Consider the following 24,022-nt stretch of genomic DNA (forward strand, 5'->3'; position numbering starts at 1 on the left):
TCAGTCTCTTTCTGGAGCCCTCAGAGTGTTTGGATACTTGGAAGGGATGCAGATCGAGAGAGAGAGAGAGAGAGAGAGAGAGAGAGAGAGAGAGAGAGAGAGAGAGAGAACAGGCTGAGGCTTGAAGAATGCATCTGGAAAACAAAACTGTGACTATATGTGTGCACTGCTGTGATTTAGTATGTTCCCTGAGAGTTCACATGTTAGAACCAGGGTCTTCAGTGTGGTTATGTGGGAGGAAATGAGATGAGACCTGTAGAAGATCCTAAGGCCATTGAGTGCCAGCCTAAGAAGGGATTAAGATAGCTGTCTTGGGACCCCTGATTTTTCTTAAGAGTAAGGTATGGTTTGGGAGTGTAGTTCAGTGGTTGAATGCTTGCCTGATGTGCGTGAGGACCTAGGTTCAGTCCCAGTACTGATAAGGAAAGTTGGCCAAGGGTCAGTTATAAGAGACCCCAACCCCTAATTCATTCCTGTGATGTTTTTCTTTCACCATACTTCCTTGTTGTGAAATCATCCACTGCTTGACCAACCTTCACTGGAGGCTGAACCACTGAAGCTGCCACCAGTCTTAGCTTTTGTCTCAGTCTCTGTTAATTGCTGTGAAAAGACTATGTCTAAGGCAACTCATAAAAGAAAGCATTTAATTGGGGGCTTGCTTACAGTTTCAGAGGCTTGGTTCTTTATCATCATCGAAGAGACCATAGTGGTGGAGCAGTAGCTGAGAGCTACACGCTGACCTGAAGGGAGAGAGAGAGAGAGAGAGAGAGAGAGAGAGAGAGAGGAGAGGGAGGTGGTGGTGGCAGAGAGAGACTATTCATCAGTCAGTTTGATGAGGGATAAAACATTTGCCCCTTCCTGTTCACTTCTTGGGGACTTCTCTGTGGTCTCCCCGCCATCTGCCCCCTGCCCCGGGAGCATCACCCAGCATCTTCAGTGAAGTAGTAACTTGTTGACAGCAGCTGGGTTGAGGTTTCCAAAGCTTCCCACAGCCTCAGTGATGCCAGTACCAGGTACTTAGCTCCCTTTTCAAGGGCCAGCTGCCGTGCCCTGGGGCTCTCATCCGAGTTTGCTTTTAGTGACCTTTGTCTCTTCCTGTAACTTGCAGAGCTCTAGAGTATAGGTTCTACTTCATTGTCTTCTCGTGACCTTTCAATTACTGAGTTGACAATTTCAATTCAGCTTACAGTTCTCTTTTTCAAATTCTGTTAATATAAGTGGACCTTGACTAATATACTCTATGATATGCCAATTTACCAATAAAAATAATATCTACTCTAGCTCTGAATTACTGGAGGGAAGCCACTAGCTAGGTCACTGGGACAAGTCTAAACATCCATTAGTAGGAGCTTAGTGCATTGTAGTGTGTGTGTGTGTGTGTGTGTGTGTGTGTGTGGAGTGCATATGTGTATAGAATGCACAAAACCATCATAAACATTACCCTTCATGCTAGGCTGCAAAATGGATTTATTATCAAATATTTGCTGGTTGAATAGAACACATACTTTTAGCTTCTTAGAGGTGGCGAGGAATGAGAAGTCCAGGCTTTGGAGCCAAAAGGGCTTGGCTGCAGCCAAGATGTGTGATCTTCTCACATCTAGGGCAATGCCACTTTCTCAGCTGGAAGGTGATTCCACAGTAGCTCTATGCTGTGAGAACTCGGAGTGACTGGGGAAAGGCCGTGGTAGAAAACTACTTTGGACGGCTGCCAGAGCACAACGTATTAAAAGGACATTAAACTGATGTTCTAATCAGGTTCCAGAGAAGAACAAGAGGTACGTGGTGACTTAGACACATTAAATTATCCCCGGACAAGAGAAAAAGGGGAAGTCAGTTTTTGATGAGGTAGAGATAAGGAGGGAGTCAAGGCTGAAGGCTCCTCTGAGAAGGTCCTGCACCATGAGGCCTTGGGGGACTTTCGAGATAGCTGGTAGCCACAGAGAGCCAATCAATGCGTAAACCCCAGGTCCTGTGGTCCAGACCTTGTGCTGGGGGACAGAGCTAAAGAAGTGAGGACTTTTGTTCTCAGACTCTCAGTCAGTCCGCCCGGCTTGGATCTGATGTACTGTGCCTCAGTCTGGGTGGCAAAGGTTGATTACAGCAGGGCTTAGGGAGGCTGGGGAGAAGGCTCAGTGGTCAAGAGCACTTGCAGCTCTTCTAGAAAACCCTGGCTCAATTCTCAGCATCCACTGGACGACTGCAATTCCAGTTCCATGGGATCTGATGGCCTCTTCTGGCTTCAAAGGACACCAGTCATCTATATGGTACGTAAACATACCTGCAGGCAAAACAGCCATATGCATTTAAAAAATAATAATAACTAAATAAAAGGAAAGCAGGCTTTGATGGCAGGAGTTCAGAAGTTGGTAACAGACAAATAGGATGAATAGCCAGGACCTAGAGCCGAAGGGCACCTAGCTGCCCAAGCAGCCTCCTGTTTTTCTCCTTTTCCACCCAACCTGAAACCTCACTGCTGCCCTAGTCACACCCTTGAATCTCAGTTCCGCCCCCAGAATGAAATTAGCTGTTGGGAACAGATGTATGATTCTGGGTCCAAATCCTGTTCTTCCACTTGCTATCTGGGTGACCTTGACCTAGCCTAAAGCAGACTTATACCCTAAACTGGGTCATCTTGGTCTCCGTTTGTGGTGAGAGCTCCGTGGGGTGACTGCAGTTGCATGGTCTATCTCTCTTGATATTCCATTGGCACTTAATACTCCGGAAACCCAGGGAGGACTCATGCTGGTTTGAAGAGTGGTGGTCTCCACCTTTCATTTCTGAGTGGAAACTCCTGTCTTGCTTCCTAGGGGGGTGGCTTAGTAGATGGGAGGAGTGTGTTAGAGAAAGCAGCTGGGTCCCCTCTGTGTTTGGAAAGGCCTGTCTTTGGGGCTGTCTGTCTTCAATACTGAGTGAGATCTTCCCACTATCCAAAATTTTTCTCGCTGCCCTGTGCCCTCTCTCATGTCACACAGCTGTTTAGAAACTGTCCGGGGGCCTCTCACTCAGCTCATCCTGGCACTGTAGGTCTTCCTAATGTGGGGGTCCTCTCTTTCAGGCCTTTATGCTGCATCTCTCTACAGCATGCCCCTGAGGTGGGCCAGCCAAGCAGGTATGCTCTATGGGCTGTTCTGTAGGGCACACAGTTAACTCAATGCCACAAATTCCAAATCTCCCAGTGCTGACACAGCCTCCTGTACTATACTTCTTTCCAATATTGAGGAAGCCCAAAATCCAAGGGCAGTGCCACAACCAAAACCCAGCAAGGCCAGACCCCATCTTCACAGCTTTCCTCAAAGCTACAGGCTAGCATCAGAAGAGTTGACTAGTCTCCAAGGGACAGCTAGAGGACAAGGTAGAAGGATCTGTGTGGACAGACCTGTTGTGGGGAGGGTCATGGCAGTGACTGCAAGTGGCTCCATTAGGTTCCCTGAGACAGCACTGGGCCTAAATCACAGCACTGGCTACACTAACCAGTCAATGTCCAGTGGCAGCAGAGGTCTCTGGGGGGCTCTCAGTGAGTGGCCTTGTGGCTAACCTACCCCCCCCAGCCAGGTTCTCTAGTCCTTCCAGAACGTAACAAGGTACCCCCAAACCTCTAATATTCGCCTCCTCTGCGTCTGTGCCTGTCAAAGCAGTGTGCTGCCTGCAAACAGCCTTTCTTCCTACGTGCTGCTCACTGCCAGTGTTGAGGATGCAGACACTCTGATGCTGTGTTCCTACCATCAGTGATTCACAGTGCAGTGCGGCAGTGAGACCACACGTGAATAACACCACTTTCCACGTATCCATTCAATGAGTCTGTCGGGAGCCGACTTTTAGCAGAAAGTGGCTAGAAAGCAGCTATCAGCTTTGCAGCCATCCTGAGCCATATACCCTGAGACTTGTTTTTCAACAGCCTACAACAGCTGAGCACAGCTGAGCACACTCTGATAAACATCTTGTTTATCCTACATATCTTGTTTTGCTGTTTAGTGCCCACAGCTGAAAGGCACACGTGGTATCCACGCCTGCAAGGCGCACAGTACACATGCTATCCACGCTATACACACCTGTAAGGTATACGTCATATCCACACCTGCAAAGCACATGGTATCCACGCGCCTACAAGGCATGTGACAAAGTGTATAAATACCCTGGACTTCAATGGGGGAGACAATAAGAGAGACAATAAACGAGAAACGGACTTGATCACACAGTCTTGTCTCCATTCTTCGAGTCTCTTGCTAGACCCTGACCCGCAGACCCGAGCAGCAGCACAGGCTGGGACATTTTGGCCCCCAATCGTGGGGCAGATCGGGTCTCAACAGAGTCTTCTGGCAACTCAGTCCCTGGCTAGGTACCCTGCAAGCACGAGTCATATCATAGTTGGAATTAAAAGGTAGCAAAGAGGGAACCAATTTACCTTTACTCTCCATCCCATGTCAGTCAGGGGAATCCCTGCTCATTCTTCATAGTGAGACCCATCAGCATTTTCTCTACAAAGCCCCTGTGACCAGCGGCTCCTGCCTCAGTCCAGCTTTTGGCTAACTTAGACACTCCTTCCTTGGGCCATGGTCACTCTATTATGATGGTCAGGGATTTGCCCACACTGTGGTTAAGACCAGGGCATTGAGAATCCACATGTTCTAAGCCCTTGGCGGGTTAGTGGTGTGTGTGGGTTAGTGGTATATGTGGATTAATGGTACGTGTTCTAAGCACTTTGTGGGTTAGTGATCCATGCCGTCTTGTAGCTGTGATCGGCTGGCCCCTGAGCAGTGCTCACCATCTTCACTTCCCTGTGAGATAAGTCTGTCAGCAAATTTCAGAGATGAAGGGGTAAGGGGCTGTATTAGGGTTCTCTAGCGTCACAGAACTTACGAAATGTCTCTATATTAAGGGAATTTATTGGAATGACTTACAGTGTGCAGTCCAACTAACCCAACCATGGGAAGCTGTGAACGGGAAGCCCAGAATTTAGTAGTCACTCAGTCCCACAAGGCTGGGTTTTTCAGCCCGTCTTCTGTATAATCTGTATAAGCCCTTCTTCTGGAATCCTGAAGAAGTAGGTTCCAACAGATGTGCTGGCAAGTAAGTGCAAGCGGGCAGAGAAGGAAGCCTTCCTTCTTCCAGTGTCCTTATGCAGACCTCCAGCAGAAGGTATGGCCCAGATGAAAGGTGTGTACCACCACGCCTGGACCTGAGCTGTTCTTTACTTGTAACTTGCTCTGTTCCAGGCTGGCCTCGAACTCTGAGATCTGCTTGCCTCTGCCTCCTGGGATTAAAGGCGTGTATCACCTTGCCTGGGCCTAAACTTTTCATGGCCACTATGCCTTTAGATCCGGATCACAAGTGTGCTCTCCATTTCTGGACTGTGGTTCGTTCCATACATAGTCAAGCTGACCACTGGGAACAGCCACCGCAGGGGATGACTCCGTTATGGAGCCACATAGAGGCAAAGACAGGTTGAAACCTAGGTCACTCTGACCTCAGAACTCATAATGGAAGATTGTTTAGGTGAGGTGAGGCTCCGCCTAGCCTCATTATTTGTTCTGAGCCTGATGTTCCCACGAGTTTGATGTGCTCCTCACAGGAACAGATCCCAGTTTATTATTTCAGCTATGCCCCCCATGGGCTGTGTGGCTGTCTCAGCCACAGCACCACAGGAGTAGCCACCAGAGGAGGATTTAAAGTGGAAGGAGTGGGAGCATTGTTATTTAGCAGCTAAACAGTCATCTCCAGAGGGGCAGAAACTTCCTATCTGCACCCTAAAGCTCCTGGAATGCATTTTGTGACACAGTGACAGTGACGGTGGTAATTGAGTGTCTTAGTTAGGGTTTTACTGCTGTGAACAGACACCAGGAACAAGGCAACTCTTATAAGGACAACATTTAATTGGGGCTGGCTTACAGGTTCAGAGGTTCAGTACATTATTATCAAGGCGGGACTATGGCAGCATCCAGGCAGGCATGGTGCAGGAGGAGCTGAGAGTTCTATGTCTTTATCTGAAGGCTGCTAGTGGAAGGTTGACTCCCAGACAACTAGGGCAAGGGTAGAAAAGCCCACAAGGCCACATCTACTCCAAAAAGGCCACACCTCCCAACAGTGCCACTCCTTGGTCCAAGCATATACAAACCATCACATTGTTTTAAGGGGTACGAGCAGGGTAACTGAGGTTGTGGTGGACAGCTAATGACCCTGGGGAGAAGCTGGTAGTGGCACTCATGGCAGTGTTGATGGATGTGCTGATGATGGAGTGATGGTGGGTGGAGTAACCCTGGCTGTAGTTATGGTGGGGCATGTGGACCACACCACCAGTGGTGCTGGCATAGAACTGGCAAGGCGGCGGAACATGTCCAAACTCTGGAAATCTCAAAACCCGAGTTAGAATCTCATCCTGAGACTGACAGGAGTGAGGCTAACCCCCTCTCTGTTTAGTGCCTGCCTCAGTAATAATCTGGTGACCCGAAGCCAGATGGTCACAGGTAGTCAGTCACCTGGAATTCTCCTCATGCATGTGAGGCATCTCAGTAGGTTTAGCCTTCTGCCAACGACCTTTGCCCAGCCTGGAGAGGCTCACCTCCTTCCTCAAAAGTATGTAACCCTTAGTTCACCCCCAAGTAAAACATGCGTTCAAACCCCCCACCCCGAGTAAAGAAATATACACAGGCTGAAATCATCTCAGAGAGCTGTTTCTAAAGAAATATGCACCAGCTAAGATTGTCTCAAAGAGCTGTAACATTAATATTCTTGGAGAAGCCCTCCCACCGCCAACTTGCCCCTGGCCTGACCAGCATTCTGTCTGTTCCCTTCCAGCCTGGTGTGCAGCAGCATCTGAACACCCTGGGATGGAGAAAGCAGAAGACCCAGAACCACTACATTCATCCCAGACCCTGTCTCACCCTTCCTGGCCTGGTTTTCAGGGGCATCTGCACCCTTGACCCCTGTAGGTAAGAGGCAGACTGTGACCCCATTCATTCTAGACTTCACCCAGTCCTCTCCAAGCTGGTGTACCGGCAGAGTCCAGAAACCCTGAGAGGAGAGGTGGAACCTGGAACCACAGCTATGATGAAGTTGGTGATGGTATTAGTGGGGGTAGCTATGATAGGTGTTGGAGCTGTTGCTGATCACAGGGCTGTTGCTCTGTGGGAAATGGCAGTGATTCTGGTTATGATGGTGGTAGAGGAGGTGGTGATGGCTAGGTAATGATGGTGGCCCGCTCTTAAGATGGTGCTGGTTGTTGGTGGTTGGCAGTGCAGGTGATGACAGTGGTCACAATGTGGAGTGATTTGGTGAAGGTGGTGATCACCATGAATGTGGTTATAGGGAAGGTATAAAAATGGATGGTGCATGGTGTTAAAAAAGAGGCAAGGGGTGGGGGCACCTTTGGTGGCTTCTTGCTGAAGTGTGTGGGTGAGAAATGACACCATTCAATGGAACTAGTGTGAGAGGTTTATTGGAGGAGGGCAGAAGGCTATCTGGGAATGAGGACATAGTGGGAGACAGAGGCAGGCAGGCAGGCAGACAGACAGACAGACAGAATGAGAGAGAGAGAGAGAGAGAGAGAGAGAGAGAGAGAGAGAGAGAGAGAGAGGAAGAAGAAGAAGAAGAGGAGGAGGAGGAGGAGGAGGAGGAGGAGGAGGAGGAGGAGGAGGAGAAGAGAAGAGAAGAGAAGAGAAGAGAAGAGAAGAGAAGAGAAGAGAAGAGAAGAGAAGAGAAGAGAAGTAGAGGCCAGCCATGACCAAGTGGAGAGAGGGGAAAGAGAAGGGGCAAGGGACGAGGGGACAGAGGGATCAAGAGAGCAAGAGAGTAAAAGAGAGAGGAGGAGTCAAGCAGCCCCTTTTATAGTGGGCCAAGTCTACTTGGCTGTTGCCAGGTAACTGTGGGGAGGAGCATACCTGGCTGTTGCCCTGTAATTATAGGGTGGAGTTTAGACAGAATGCCAACACATGGGACTCTGGGTTCAGGCAGGCTTGCATTCAAACCCCAACTCAACTCCTGACTCAGTTCGTTTTCTGTGTCTGTAATAGAATGCCTGGATTGGGTAATTTACAACGAGAGAGGTTTACTTAACTCGTAGTTCCGGAGGCAGGAGATTCCGAGATCTGATGGTTGTCCCTGGTGAGGGCCTCATGTAATAATAGTGTGGTGGGGTCACATGGAGGAGAGCACACGAGAGTCGTGGGCTGAAGAGGAAAAGACAAAGAACTGGCTCATGTGTTTCTGGAAACTCACTCATTCTTCCAATGGCAAAGACATGAATTCCTCTTGAAGTCTCTATGTCCCAGTATCACTATACTGGCAACCACATTTCAGCCCTGTTGTTAGTGGCAATAAACTACACTCATTCCCACTGTACAGCCTGGAGCAGGCCAGTTGCTTCTCTTTGTCTCTTCCTCTGTTATGTGAGAAGTCTTCACTGCACCTTTGCTCACTCATTCAGCATTGCAGGACCAGATATGTTGCCCACATCATCAGCACACAAATGGCTCAGAGGAGTGACAGACATCTTGGTTCTGGAGTTCGAGGATGATGGACTTGTAGGTGGTAAAAGCCCACTAGGCAAGTGGTTCTCAACCTGGAGGTCAAACGGCCCATTCACAGGGGTCGCCTCAGACCACTGGAGAACATAGATTTTTATATCACGATTCATAACAGTAGCAAACTTACAGTTATGGAGTAGCAACAAAAATAATTTTATGGTTTGGGGTGGGGGCCGGTCACCACAGCATGAGGAACTGAACTAAAGGATTGCAAGCAGTCGGAATGTTGAGGATCACTGTACCAGGTAGAGGATCAGGAAATCTGTGACACTACCCCTCCCAAGCCGAGCACCCCAGGAGGAGTAGACAGGGTGAGGTAGAGAGGGGACTTGACACCCTGACTGGTTTTGAAGAATGGACTCTTTAGCATTTTGTTCAATCTCCTGTGGCCTTCAGTTCCTCTCGGTCAGCTGAGCTCCTGATATCTCAAGGACATAAACGGTTTGATCTGAGAACAACATCTACTGCCAGATGACAAGGGAGACTCATGACTTAAGTGTTGCTGGCTAGAGGCAAGGACATCCCCAAGGTTACCAGGATTGTTTATCTTCACTTTGTGGAGTAGAGAGAGGAAATAGGTGGGGAGAAGGGGAAGCTGTTTAGAGGAGTTGGTTTGGCATTTAATCAAGAGCATTCAATAGCATGTTAAATTCTGCTTGCTTTGTCAGCTCCCGCTCCTACCTCCCACCCACCTCAGGATAGAAGTCTACTAGAAGGGTATAGAGAAGTTTCCAGACTCGTAGCTGTCTTGAGGCAGCCAGGAAACTGAAGGCTCCCTGTGCAATGTGGCTGGGGCTAGGAGGACCCTCAGGTACCACCACTTGGATATTTGTTGCAATGTATTGGAAGACCTGGCCCCAGGCTGGTTGCAGCCTGATTAATAAGGTCCCTGATTAATAAGGTTCATCTGTGTCACCCTTTCAAAGGCAAAGCCCAACAGGCATAGCTAACGGGTTAGCCTCAGAATGCATCCAGACTAGAGAAGCTGAGCAGAGGTGCCAATTTCCTTCTGAGCCTCTAGTCTGCTCCAGGGTGGTGGTGGGGTGGGGTGGGGTGGGGGTAATGTTTATGGTTTCTTACAACATAGGAAAGCAGCTTGGGTGTTGTGGCTGCTAGATTTTCACACTCAAAGTGATCCATTATATGTTCACAGTACAGACAAGCACTGGTTGCTCTTCCAGAGGACCTGGGTTTGATTCCTACCTTGTACATGGCAGCTCTGGTCTAGGGATCTGATGCCCTCTTCTGGCTTTTATGGGCACTTGTGTGCACAGACAGACATACAGACAAAACACCCATATACTTAAAAGGAAATGGAGAGCAAAAAAGAAGGCAAAGAACCATCACTGGCTTTCCGGTTCTCCTCCCCGAGGTCACAGGAGAACTAGGCTGAGAAAATCCACACCTACACTGTCTATATTAGGGATGGAGGAGGAAAGAGCTCTCTTTGCTTGTAAAGGCGAGAGAGGCAGCTGTCATCTGGCCTCCTATATGCATCTCCTGGGAAACCCAGGGGATGTAGCATCACTGCAAGGTCATCTATTCAAGGTCTAGGTAGACTGACAGACAGCTTCTCCCTTGGAGGGAATAGGTGTGTTTCTAGGACTAGGGTGATCTTGAGGTTCTTAGCTGTAGTTAGAAATAATACCCAGTTTGTTTTCTCTTCACTAGGCCCACCCAGGTTTCAGGAAGATGTATTCCAGAGGCTCCACGTAGGCAGGAGCACAAGATTTTTAGCTACCAAGAGATAAGTGTCCCCTACATTACTAAACATGTATGGCATACGGACTGGGTCTGCATGAGGGAATGGATCACAGCAGGGCGGACATTGTTCAACAGCAGTGGCTGTCAACCTTCCTGATGCTGTGACTCTTTAATACAGTTCTTCCTGTTGTGACCCCCCAACCATACAACTATTTTGTTACTACTTCATAACTATAATTTTGCTAGTTATGAATCATAATGTAAACATCTGATATGTAGGATTCTGCTATGCCATACCTGTGTAAAGGTCATTGGGTCCCCGAAGAGGTCAAGAACCATTGTTCTCAATCAGTTGAGAACAATGAGCAGACACTGCTTGTGTCTGCTCAGCTCACTGGCCTTGCTTCTTGACAAGAGTAATAATTCCACCTGACAGTGTAGCTCCAGTTATTACTGGCTGAGAAGCCCCACATGGTGGTTGGCTAGGGTACACTGTACAGGATCCTGTCTGACGACTGGCCTGGATCAAACCTTCTGAGGCTCATCTGCCCTGTGTGGACAAGAAACACAACCCCAGTGTGGAGAGCTTAACGCCCAGAAGGGGTACCTTTGCACAAGGACACTGGTCCCACCAGGGCCCCCTCTGACACCTTCCCCAAGGCCTTATCTGCAAACATCATGTGGTCAGCCGGTTTTCTGTTACTTCGAGAAACACCTGACATATATGGGCTTGTAGACAGTAAAGCTTGGTCCATGGTTTTGGAGTTTTTAAAGTCCATGACGGATTAGCCCCATTGCTATGCATCTTTGGTGGCATTCATGACAAGAACATGTGGCACAGCAGCTTGTTCAGTTGATGGCTGAGAACAAAAGAGAAGGGGACCTTCTCAATGAGAGACGAGTGGGGTCTGGAAGGAGGAATCCACCCTTCTGCTAAGTTGTACATGTCGCCTGGCAGCGTGGTTCTAGGTGTGGGTAGACTAGAGCATAGCAGCAAAACCCTCCTTTAGTTAGGAACTTATACTCAGGTGGGCAGGGTCAAACCACAAAAAGACAGGGTGTGGGTGGGACTGGGGAGGTGGCTCAGTGGCTACAAGCGCTCACTGTTTTGCAGAGGATCAGGTTCCAGTTTTTACTCCCACAGGAGGCTCACAACTGCCTGTCACTCCAGTTCCAGGGAATGCAACACCTTTGCCTGGCCTCCACGGGTGTGTTTGTTCATGTATGTGGTTCACATAAACTCACGCAGGCACACACACATTATGCATAAATGAGAACACGGTTTTTTTGTTTGTTTGTTTTTGTTTTTTCAAGACAGGGTTTCTCTGTGTAGCCCTGGCTGTCCTGGAACTCACTCTGTAGACCAGGCTGGCTTCAAACTCAGAAATCCGCCTGCCTCTACCTCCCAAGTGCTGGGATTAAAGGCATGCGCCACCACTGCCTGGCTTTTCTTTCTTTCTTTCTTTCTTTCTTTCTTTCTTTCTTTCTTTCTTTCTTTCTTTCTTTTTTAATTACAAAAGGATGGATGGGCACACAAATAGATGCATGACTCTTGAGACACAAATAGAGGCAATTGTTCTCATGACAGAGAGTGACTGGGCCCAGAGAACACTAACACTGAGCAGGAAGCTGCAGAGGACCAGGCTAAAACTGTTGTAATAGGAAGGCTAGTGACCAGATGTGGAAGGGAGTGAGGTGTGTGAGGGGCCTTCAGGGCTCCTGAGACTTACGGTGTGAGTGCTCTGGGCGCTCTCCGGGAGTCAGCAGGTCTCAAAGACCTCCAAGGCCAGGTTTGTGCTGGACATTTCTTCCATTTTCATCTCTTTCCAACCTCTCTCCCTGCTTCCTCTTCCTCCCATTGACCCTTCTGAACACCTTCTGTGAGCCAGGGACTGTGCTGGGCACTGGTGTGAAAAACCAAGTGAGGCTTTGTCCTTGCCCCCAACAGGGGCTTACAATGCATGGCTATTCTAACTTGTGTGAGGAGTGATCCTGTGACCATCAGTCTGGGGCTTCTGCAGGGACCCCAGGAAGAGGCTATGTTTTGAGATTCAGCCTGAGATAGAGGATGAATTACAGAGGGGCCTGGAGAACTCTGGGCAGGATCGGAAGAAATGCTGTTGGTGGAGTAGTGGCAAGGTGGGTGGGTTGGGCTGTGGTCAGAAAAACCAATGCTTTCAGAAGGTTATCTTGAAGCCAGGAACTGTTCCTGCTACTCTCAAGGATTTTGGCCAGCTGCAGAGAGCTGAAGGCTAGGATGGGACTATAGCCAACCCTGTGGTCACTTATTACTGACTGATTATAGCTTAAGCAACAGAGCAACTCTTCGTTCCATCCCCACGGAACAGCTCTAGCCAAGAGTTTGACAGATCGAAACAGATGTGGGAGAGAGTCCCTGAGAGGCTCCCATTGAGGGCTGCTTTCCCAAAGCAGGACATTCTAGATCCAGAGAGGCACATGGGGAGTAACTGCAACCATTGTCTCTTAACTGTCCCTTAACTGCTTCTTTGCTTTCCTGCCTGTGTCCTCTGCCTTCTGCAAAGCTGCAGCCCTGCCAGCCAGCTTCCTGTTCTGGTGGAGATTTTAAGATCTAAAAAGATTAATTTAAACCCTGTTCCATATTTGTGAGAGGTTAAAAATAACAGCAACTGGTGACATACACACATTCACATGCACACACACACACACATACACACACATAAACATATATACATGTATGTGTGTATGTATACATATAGATGCTAATTCATATTTTCTTTAAACTTTACACTTGACAGAAGCATTTCAGATCCAAGGACCTCTAGGCCCTAAAGGAAAAAGTAGACAACATTCTTCTTAACCACTGAACTACCTCTTTAGGCTCTCAAAATATTCTTAATATAAAACTCTTTTTTTGTTGTTATTGTTTTTCAAGACAGAGTTTCTCTGTATAGCCTTGGCTGTTGTGGAACTCACTCTGTAGACCAGGCTGGCCTCGAACTCAGAAATCCGCCTGCCTCTGCCTCCCAAGTGCTGGGATTAAAGGTGTGCACCACCACTGCCTGGCTAATATAAAACTCTTAAATGTAAGGTTTCTATTAAGGCGAGACTACATGCAAAATAGTGGACTACGTGCTTGCTAAAGAGTGTTACGTTAAGTTCTCTTTTCACGGTGAGGATGGCAGGAGGCAGCATCTCAACAAACTGAAAACATTTAACATCTTGGCTTCTCAGGATCTACGTGCATTGTGCACGTGTGTACCACTGTCCACACATGCTTATGTATTATTTGCTAGGTACCAAATTGACTTGTAAGGTCTTGTACAAATGAAAGTTGTTAACTTGGCCCAGCTTCCTTTTGGCTCATAGTAAAAGTAAAAATTTAATGGGAAAAATCCCAATCCAACTGTCCCAGTGGGTTTAGTAACTCGGCCACACATCCAACATTCTGACTAAAGGCATAAAATGCTGGCAAAGCAGGAGAAGACGTTTAATAATGGGACCATTTTGGTAAAACAAACGGCCTGGAGCTTTCTTTGTGGGGGGATTAACATGAGCTTTAAATTTTAAATAAAGAAAACTTTTAAAAGGACAAGATATACATAATTACATATTTCTAGTCAAACTATCTCCTTAATCCTTGTCTCAATTCTGCTCCAACAACATGATCTCTACTGTTTCGGAATACAAATTAAACTTAAGAGAAGATTGCTCCTGCTCCAGGTGCATTCTCTGACCAGATGGCTGTCTTCCTTTGAGATGCTAAACTCTTCCAAAGATTAAGAGGATGACTTATCTCTATGCTTTTAGATATGTGCTGTATGTATGAGTGTGTGTATGTATATATGTGTTATATGTATATGTGTATTTATATGCTGTATGTATGTGTGTATATATATATATATAAGAATTTTAAGGATTTTTTTTATCACTATTGCCTCTCCAAAAAAAAAAAAAAAAAGATTTAAAAACTGTGTCTCAAGACTTATAAAGAGCTGGGTGTAGTGGTACTTGGTTTTAATTCCAGTATTTGGGAGGCAAAGGCAGGTGGATCTCTCTGGGGAAGAGATTCGAAGAATGGAGACAAACCAGAGTATGTGACCAAGTCTTGTTTACTGTCTCTCTTCTTATTGTTTCCCATTGCAAGGAAATCCTGGGTATTTATAAGCACAAGCAGGGGAACACAGCTGAAGACACTTTACCACATGCACCATGCAGCTGAGGTCACTAAACAGCAAAACAAGCTATGTGGGATAAACAAGATGTTTATCAGGGTGTGCTCAGCTGTTGTAGGCTGTTGAAAAACAAGTCTCTTGTCAGGGTATATGGCTTGAGATGGCTGCAAAGTTGATAGCCGCTTTCTGCTAAAAGTCAGCTCCCAACACACAGGGCAGATCACAACCATCTCCAATTCTAGTCTCAGGAAATTTAATTCTCTCCTCTGGTCTTTATGTGCAGGCAAAAACACACAAATAAAAACAAAAAAAAATCTGATTTTAAAACAGCCTAGGTAAAATACTTGTTAAATAATTAACATACTCACTACAAAGGTAAACAAGACTGTCTTTTACCTCTGTTTATAACTGTTAGATATTTAAGATACCATTATAATGCACTTTCTATGTTCTAGATAAAGCTACGTGTGGCCTTGTTGGAGGGAATACACCATTGGAGACCATTGGGCCTTCTGGAAACTGATTAATTGATGGGAACTTCAATTGTGAAGAGATTGGAATGCTGCAGGCCCAGAATCTAATTATAATTATTGAGCTATCTTTAGCCCCTCCTCTGCCTGACCCAACATGCTGTCACTGACAGCTGAAACTTTTTGAAATGTATTAATTTATCAGATTCTAATTTCCACCAAGTAAAAGGCTACAAATAGCCTCAGATCGCATCCGAGGCCTGCAGCAGAGGCTGCAGCCTCCCTGCAGTCCTCCCCTTATTTAATGTCCTGTGAGAGATTAAAAACAATAACAAATAAAAAAATAGAAAAATTTATATCAGTGTGAATGAAAACTCCTGAAGAGAAGCTGTACTTGTAGGGCGGATTAACCGGTTAGAGCTGGAGTCCTGGAGAGGTTGGAATGCTGCAGGTCTACTGGTTAGTTACCTTATGTTGGGCTAGTTCTGGCCCTCGAGAACTTCCATTCCTTTTTCACCACTGTGTTGGTAATAACATCCTGTGACTAATAGACCAAAACCTTTTGGAATCTATTAAGAGACTACTAGCTTCTGCCAATCTGAAAGCTAAGAATATCATCAGCTAGCATCTTGGGCCTCTAGCAAAGCCTGCCCTCCCTCACTGTGACTAACTCTCTGATGTAGCCACCAATGTATTAGATTTAACTAACTGATTCGTTTACTTTTGGTTTTGCAGGACAAGGTTTATCTGTGTAGCTGTGGCTGTCCTGGAACTCATTCTGGGAACCTGGCTAGCCTCCAATTCAAGAGATACTCTTGCATCTGCCTTCCAGGTGCACCAGTGTATTTTAAACTTGCCTTGATTTATGACTTTCCCAGTTCTGTGAAACTATAAAAACTTCCTGAAACTGCTTCCATGTTAGAACATGGAATTTGGGGTAACTTAAACTGTGGTCACTCAAAATATCTCCAGAATAAAGGATCTCCCTCATTTCAAGATGGCACAGTACCTTCTGTGTGCATAACAACATACTGTAAAGAAAGTTATTTAAAACGTACTATTTGTTTCTGGGATTTTTCTCTGCAGTAGAATTGGGCCAAGTTCAACTTCAGGAAACTGAAGCCATGCAAATCAGGATATCAGGCTTTGGGGACTGTGCATTGCATTTAAAAAGCACTCCGACTGTGATGGTTTGTATATGTTCTGCCCAGGGAGTGGCAGGATTAGAAGGTGTGGCCCCGTTGGAGTAGGTGTGTCACTGTGGATGTGGGTTATAAATTTCTCATCCTAGCTGCCGGGAAGCGAGTATTCTGCTAGCAGCCTTCAGATGAGGATGTAAAACGCTCAGTTCCTCCTGTGCCATGCCTGTCTGGATGCTGCCATGTTCCTGCCTTGATGATAATGGATTGAACCTCTGAACCTATAAACCAGCCCCAATTAAATGCTGTCCTTATAAGACTTGCCTTGGTCATGGTGTCTGTTCACAGCAGTAAAACCCTAACTAAGACTCAGACTTATGACTTTCTTTGTCACTATAAAAACTTCATCAGACTGTCACCATCTTGGAACATGACGTTTGGGGTGGCTTAAATCTATGTTCTCTGGCTTTCGTGACTCACAGTTGGCTCTATAATAAATTACCTCTTGTCTCCTTTGAAGTAAATGTTGTATTTCTGTGCAGATAACCCCATAGACTCTCAGCTGAAGCCATCCCTTGATGGAGTCACACTGGCTTTAGTGACTCAGCAGATCCTAGGAACATCCTGGGAGCCTCTATGGCAGTGGTTCTCAACCTGTGGGTTGCGACCCCCACAGGGGTCCCATATCAGACACTGTGCATCAGATATTTATATTATGATTTACAACAGTAGCAAAATTACAGTTATGAGGTAGCAATGAAAACAATTTTGTTGTCGGGGTGATTATGACATGAGGATCTGTGTTAAAGGGCTGTAGCATTAGGAAAGTTGGGAGCCTCTGAACTATAGGGTCCCCTTGGTCCATGCAGATATAGTCTAGAAACCCAAGTGGGTAACGGGGACTGTAAGTGCTGTGCCCTGTGTGTGTGTGTGTGTGTGTGTGATAGTTTGTAATGTGATGGCATGATGTGGCCAGAGGGGGGCCTTAGGAGGCCCATAATGCCCCTCCCCAGGTACGACAAGTCTAGTATAAAATGAAGGTTATTTGGGACATGGGAAGGGGGGTCTAGGGAAGGAAGTAGAGGCACAGAAAGAAAGGGGACAGAAGGACAGAGAAAAGAGAGAAAGGGCTGGCAGGGAACAGAGAGAGAGAGAGAGAGAGAGAGAGAGAGAGAGAGAGAGAGAGAGAGAGAGAGAGAGAAAGGGTCCTTTTATACATGAACCATTCCTAGAGGAAATGCATATATATATATATATGTATATATATGTATAATGCTCTTTGCTCCAAATATATACCTATGATGAAGCTTAATTTAGGAATCAAGCACAGTGAAAGATTAAAAACAATAGCAAGTGAAAAAAGAGAAAATTATAATAACATACTTCAGTGAACCTTTTTAAGATGCTGCCTATTCCTAGAGAATTTTCTCTGCAGTATTTTTGGATCAAGGCCAACTTCCAGAACTGACATCAGGAAAATCAAAATAGCCATCACAGAGGACTGCTATATTTTCCTACCTTGAGGCCCTTGAAAGAAAGAACACAAGCAGTTACTTTCTCCCAAGCACCTCTGCCTGAATGCCCTGTTCACAACCCACCTTTCTAGATATTTCTTAGAGGTTAAAGTCAAATCTGTCACTTCCCAGGCTTGTGGGTCAGAAGTCTAAGATGGCCGACTGGGTTGTCTTCCTGTTTCTCAAAGGCCTAGGTTAAAGTATCTGTCTGCTTATCTCTTCGATGAGGAGCTGAAATAGAGGCAGCTTCCTGGTTCTGTTAGTTCTAGCAGAATTGAGCCCTGAGGCTGCAGACCTGACCTCTGTACTCTTTTTCAGGTGTCCCAGTGTGAAATGTCCCAGGGCTGTGAATGCTTTTTGCCACAGGAAACAGCCTGATTCTGATTCCCTGAGGCCTATCTCCATAAGCCTCCTTCCTGCGACTTTCTGCAATTGTGGGAGAGGAACCCAGGTGATAACCCTGCCCAGCACAGCCTGCCAGTCTCCCTTTGTGACAGCTTATTAAATGGAGGTTCACAGAGGTTTGGGCTAGACCCCAATACCAACCAAACATAAGAGGTCCATCTCAGGAAGTGACCATTGTCTATGGTCTGAATAAGATGAACATCTAGGCCATGTCACCATCATGTCCTCTTGCTTTCTCTATGTGCATTGTTTCCTAAGGGTACACAGTGTGAGTGACTTCTTTCTAGCCTCCTTCGTCATCTTGCTGGGTCCCACAGTAACCTTCTTGAAGTCACTTGTACCTACTCTGACTCATTCTCCAGGTAGCACTGGGAATTCTTTTAAAACAAAGGTTCTGGTGTCAAACTGCTGCACCTTACTGGTTCCTCATTGCTGTCAGACATACTTGGCCCATGAGCCCCTAGATGGTGCCCCAGCCACTTGCCAACTTGTCCAGACTTGGCTTGCTCTTTCCTGCCCCTCCCCCCACTGGGATTTTTCAATATTTCTGATGAATCAGATTCCTTCCCACCCCAGGGCCTTTGCATATATGGTCACAGTGACTTTTACTCTCTAGAACTCAGCTCAAAAGTCACTCTCACCGGAGGCCTTTCCTAAAATCCAGCCCCACTGGAATCCGTTTTTCTGACAACTGCTTTGTATTTTGCTCCGTTTAAAATGATATAATTACAGGATTTGGAGGGTTTTAGCTAAGCCAGCCTTGAACTTCCGCTCTTCTGGTTTCCACCTCTCAAGTGTGGGAATTACAGGTGCACACCACCACACTCAGTTTTCAGGACTGTTTGAGTAAGGTCTGTCTCGAGCTGGAACCTGTAAGCTGTGTGAGGAAGGGCCAGTTCCGTTTCACACACTGTGGACAGTGTCAGAGCATCGTGCTGGAGCACGAAGTAGGGATGGTTTGAACTGTACTCAATGGGCTGCCCTGTACGGGGCAGGAGTGGTTAAGACTGGGTTCCTAAGCAGTATTTCAAAACTACAGCACAGATCATACACCTACCCACAGGAAAGAGCCATAGGCCACTGGATGCAGCAGGAACTGAGTCTCAGTGACTGTAGCTCAGTGGATGTACGTATGCCAGTGGCCCCTGGTGTTTATCTCCTGGCTAAATGTTTTATAAGTACAATGGGAAGATCACTAGGATTCAGTCCACTAAGGTTGGTTTGACGCCAAAAACTGAAAAATAAAAGCTGTCACCTCGAGGCCACCAGGTGGCAGCACAGACAAGTGGTAGTGAGGAGCTGGTTTGCTCTCCCAACCCACCAGAGGATGTAAGCTGACCAGAGAACTCCAGGTAGACTCCCGGCTTTCCTGATAGGTTAGGAAGTGCAGTTGCGGCAGTCTGAGTAGGGTGCCATAGAGGATGCCGAGAAACACATGCACGCACATGCGCGCGCGCGCACACACACACACACACACACACACACACACACACGCACTCACTTCCTCAGCTGCCTCTGGCTCTGGCTGTACAGCCCTGGAGTTGACATCTGTCCCCTATCCCTGCTTCCTTCCATTCCACCCTCAACCATCTGCACGCTCATCTCTAAGCAAACTTCAGTGGGACCCAGGTAAACAAAGGATTACTCTCCCAGTTTGAAAAGTGTTGGTTGTCAACTGTCTAGGGACCAGGGTTAGACAGTAGGACATATAGAGGGACCCTGAGTGTGGGCAGTGGCTAGGAAGATGACACAGAGGAGTGGTGGGCTGGGCCTGAAGTCACTGTGTAAGTAGCTGCGTGTGTGTGTGTGTGTGTGTGTGTGTGTGTAGTGGGGGATGGGTGGGCAGGGAGCTGGTGTGGGGATGTGGAAATTCAGAGGTGCCTGACCAGGTTGGGCAGGTTGAATTAGGGGAGTGTTGTGTATGGGTGAGAATCACTAGACCCCTGAGGTCTGGTGATGCAGTTGTTTCCCGGGTAAGGGGTGAGGCAGCTGAAGCATTCTGACCCCCAGACAGGGACCTCAGGAAGGTAGAAGTTCGACCTAATGTGTCTTGGGCCAAGGTGGTGGAGCCCAAAAGCATACATATTAGCAAGATTCTCAGTCTGCATATCAGGGACACCTGGACAAGACCAAGTAGTCATGTTTTGCCAGGGTTGTAAACGGTGAAACTAGGTCTTTGCTCTGGTGGACCTTGCCTTTCCTGGAGATGCTCAAGGAAGGTCAGAGCAGGACACAGAACAGCACTCCCAGCATGCTCTGCAGCAGTGACCCCTGTCAGAGCTACTCAGGCCTAAGTGATAGGAGGGCAGTCACAGACTTAGAGTGCCGGGGTAGACAAAGGTTCTTCAGGGTTCTAGCCCTGAGCTCTAGTCTCACCTGGGGAACAAGGAAGCCCTGTCAATGTAAGAGCCAAAGTTAACCTGTAAGCCCTACTTGTCCCAAGGACAAGATAATTTCCTGGAATGCTGGAATCTGTAGTTCTTGGGCAATAGCCACATGCTGTCACTCTCCTAAACAAATTTGTTTGAACCAACTGTCCCAGATGTACTTGAGCACATGCAGGCAGGAGGTGCGTAGGGAGGAGACATGCCAGGGTGTATATTTGCACTTGAGCGGACCTAGTGGGAATTGCAGTGAATTATGGATTTTTAGGCTTCTGCAAAAATGTGACTTGTGGTTATTTTCTGGGAATCTGTGGGTGGACCTGGCCAGAATCCATCTTTCTGGCCAGTATTTAATTAAAACTTGCTTCAAATTTGGTTCAAAATTGTGGCTTTTCTCTCACAAATTTCATGATTAACATCTATTCCCAGCCATTCTGATTGGGCATGCTGTTCTGGGTTCTGAGAGGCAGGCTATCTGGGTCCTGAAAGGCAGGCAGTAGCAGGGGCCACCAAGTGGGCCACTGGACCTATTGCACCTGATCATCTCTGATGCTGTTGTTACCCTGGGCTGCTGATGACCATCCCTGAGGGCCTTGGGCTGCAGGATGAGTGACTGAGATTGGCCTGGCAGTCTGTTCCCTGCCCCTGGAACATAGCTTATGTGGTCACCACTGGAGCCCTATGCTTCCCTGATTCCAGATCTCACCACAAGGGGGTGCTCACTTATCCTCTGTTTGTGGGTTTAGTGTTTTATATTTTGATTTTGGATGCAGAGATGAGACACAGGATTTCACTCACGACTACCGGATGGATACATGCATTGATTGCCACAAGCTACGTCCCTAACCTGTCTAGATTTTTCATTCCCATCCCTTCAGCATGCACACGGGATTCTTGGCATGTTGCTGAGCGAATAGAAGGGTGACGGTTATCACAAGTCACCAGGCTGGAGCTAAGGGTTATGCTGCCTCCCACTCTAGCATCTCACAACATCTTGCAACTACCCTGCCTCCCCCTGCCAGAGGGGGGCAGGCTAGGATTCCAAGACCAAATAAAGGTTCTCATTCAGTAATCCTGCTGGCAGTCAGCCACCAGCGGCAGCTGGCACAGCCCCGTCGACAGCTGTGTGACCTTCAGCAGGCCACCCATCCTCTCAGAGTTTCAGAGTGGGGTTAAGAACAAGCAGAAATGGTGTTTGAATTTTGTTTTTGTCCGAGCTTCACAGACTCAGTGTGTACTCCTCCACTTAGATGTTCACAGTCCCTAATTGCCACCTGACCTCTGGGTGTCTGTGAGGCATGGCCACCCTCGGAGGTCTACAGTCTGGGAGTCTCCTGAGAATGTGCCCTTCTTAAGCTTGGCCTGTGAATGACTTTCCTTAGGTCTCTTGGACAATGTGTGGTCCCCGAGGCTGGGGCCTGTGTGTCAGGAGTTCAGAAGAGGGACGTCAACTCTCTTTAGCAGAACAAGGCTCCTTCTCATCATCCTAGGACCTGTCAGCACTTCGGCATTAAGCTAGCTGCTCCTGGTGAGGAAAGGGCTGACTCCTTTGTCCTCTAGGTTTTTATTGACAAGGAGACCTGGTCAGGCTCCCAAGGTGACTCAGTCTCTTGCAGATCTGATTTATAAACTCTGTAGCAAGAAACACTGTCCACTTGGTCACTTGTGGCCTCCAGGACAGTAGTTACATGATGTACCTTTTCTTGCAGTTCCCAGCAAGGGATGGCCTATACATGTTTAGTTTTCTTCCTACTGAGGAAAGAGACACCACATGAGCCTGGCCTGAACTTCATGCTCACCCTAACCCTAAGCCTGGCCTCTTCTCCAGGTCTACTGGGACAGACAAGGCTCTTCAAAGACCCGATATTGGCAGCTCTCTTTATCTCTTGTTGACTTTGTTCACTACCAAGGGTAGCCCTATGGTCTGAATCATGGTCTTGGGAGCCAGATCACCTGGGTTCAAATCCCAACTCTACTTCTGGCTGGTTGTGCCCAGTTTGAAGTGATTTGACTCAGTTGTGGTTGGACTTTGCCATCTGTCCTGTGGGTTGCTGTGAGAACTACGTGAGTTCATTTGGAAAGTGCTTACAGGGCTGGAGAGACCTCTCAGCGGTTAAGAGCACTGGCTGCTCTTCCAGAGGTCCTGAGTTCAATTCCCAGCAACCATATGGTGGCACACAACCATCTGTAATGGGATCCAGTGCCTTCTTCTGGTGTGTCTGAAGAGAGTGACCGTATACTCACATACATTAAATACACAAATCTTTAAAAAGAAAAGAAAGGAAAACTTTAACAACAGAGCCTGCGGAACAGTATGCTCTGTAAGTGAAGCTGCATCACACGCCTGCCTTGCTGGGCCTCTGCTGGTGGGATGAAGTGATGAACAGGAGACACAAGCCTTTATGGAATCTGTGAAGCTCTTAATGGCTACACACAGTAGGAACTCCCTTCCACCCCCATGTATTTTGCACTGATGAGGAGACAGACCTCATTGTGGGAAAGGGACTAATGCAAGGCCACTGCTGTTGAGTAGAAATGACCAGTCTTTGAGTGCAGAGTTTGTCCTTTAACTTCTGTGTCTTCTGGTCCAAGCTTGAAGGGTTGACTCACAGTTCTTCAGTCCAGACCCCGCTTGGGCCTGTCTGGTCTGGAGTCTGGAGTCTGAGAAATGCTGAACAGTGTAGCAAATAACCCTAACTTGAAACTCCCACCACACTTAAGATTCATCACTCACACTACAGCATCATAAAGGTCAGGTAGGGGTCGGGGAATCGATGGAGTCCACACCTTCACTCAGGGACACAGGGCTCCTCCCTCTGGTGACCTTGCTATCATAAGCGTGAGGCTGACATGGGTCATTAGGTGAGACTGTCTGTGCATCTCAATCCTGCCCCTCCCCAGGGTATGTAATATATGTTTGCCAAATTGAGAGTCTCCTCCCCCATTTGGGAGCTTGGCCCTTTGCTTTGCCTAGGAAAGGAAATGAAATAAGTGTTCACCAAAAAAGGGTCTCCTGAGTGGTGTTCAGAGAAGCAAATAATTCTCTGGATAAGAAAAAGAGGAAGGGCATTTTCTGAAGAAGGAACATCAGTGCAAAGATTCATCAGCAAAGTACTCAGTGTGGACAAGAATTAGAAACCAATGTGGCAGGATTGTGGAGCATGTGGTAGAAGCCAGGCAAGGTGGAGAAGAGACTGAAGAGGTGACCAGATCTGGTTACCTCTTGTTATGGTCTGAGTCCAGGTTCATGTACTGTGGACTTGGTTGCCAGCTATTGCACTTTGGAGAAAAGATTGGATTGTACAGGCTCTGATTTCATGGCTAGACTCATTCTGTGGATACTGGATTTGTCATTGTTGAGAATGATGGAGAGGGTAGCAGGCAAGGTTTGGCTGTGGAAATAGGTTACTGGAGGAGTCCTCTGAAGGATTGCTAAGTCCTGCATGGCTGCTGTGGAAGGGACAGCGTGTCACAGACCCCCCTCAGCACAGCCAGCAGGGAATGGGCCTTCTACAAGTGTTGATGATTGCTAGGCATAAGGTTTCATGTTTTTCCTTCGAAGAATTATTTCCCCGTTAAGGTTAATGACTCCATGATAATTAGAAACAGCACAAGTCTGGGAGATGAGAATATGTTCTTAACAAAATTGTAAACTGTGACCTTCAGGACAGCCCTTAAGGCTGTGGGAAAGAACTCTAAAAAGAATTCTCAAGAATGTATAATTTCTCAATTA

The 24,022-nt window shown here is 47.2% G+C and overlaps 1 long non-coding RNA gene across 1 annotated transcript; it reads left to right on the top strand.

Moving 5' to 3' along the window:
- The first annotated feature begins 1,536 nt into the window (after nucleotides 1-1,536).
- Nucleotides 1,537-16,488, top strand: LOC143442391 (uncharacterized). Its single transcript, XR_013110536.1, has 3 exons — nucleotides 1,537-2,264; nucleotides 6,793-6,926; nucleotides 14,833-16,488. It is a non-coding gene; the product is annotated as an uncharacterized LOC143442391 (long non-coding RNA).
- Nucleotides 16,489-24,022: the final 7,534 nt, after the last annotated feature.

This window comes from Arvicanthis niloticus, chromosome 5, assembly GCF_011762505.2.
Source record: "Arvicanthis niloticus isolate mArvNil1 chromosome 5, mArvNil1.pat.X, whole genome shotgun sequence".
NCBI lineage: Eukaryota > Metazoa > Chordata > Mammalia > Rodentia > Muridae > Arvicanthis > Arvicanthis niloticus.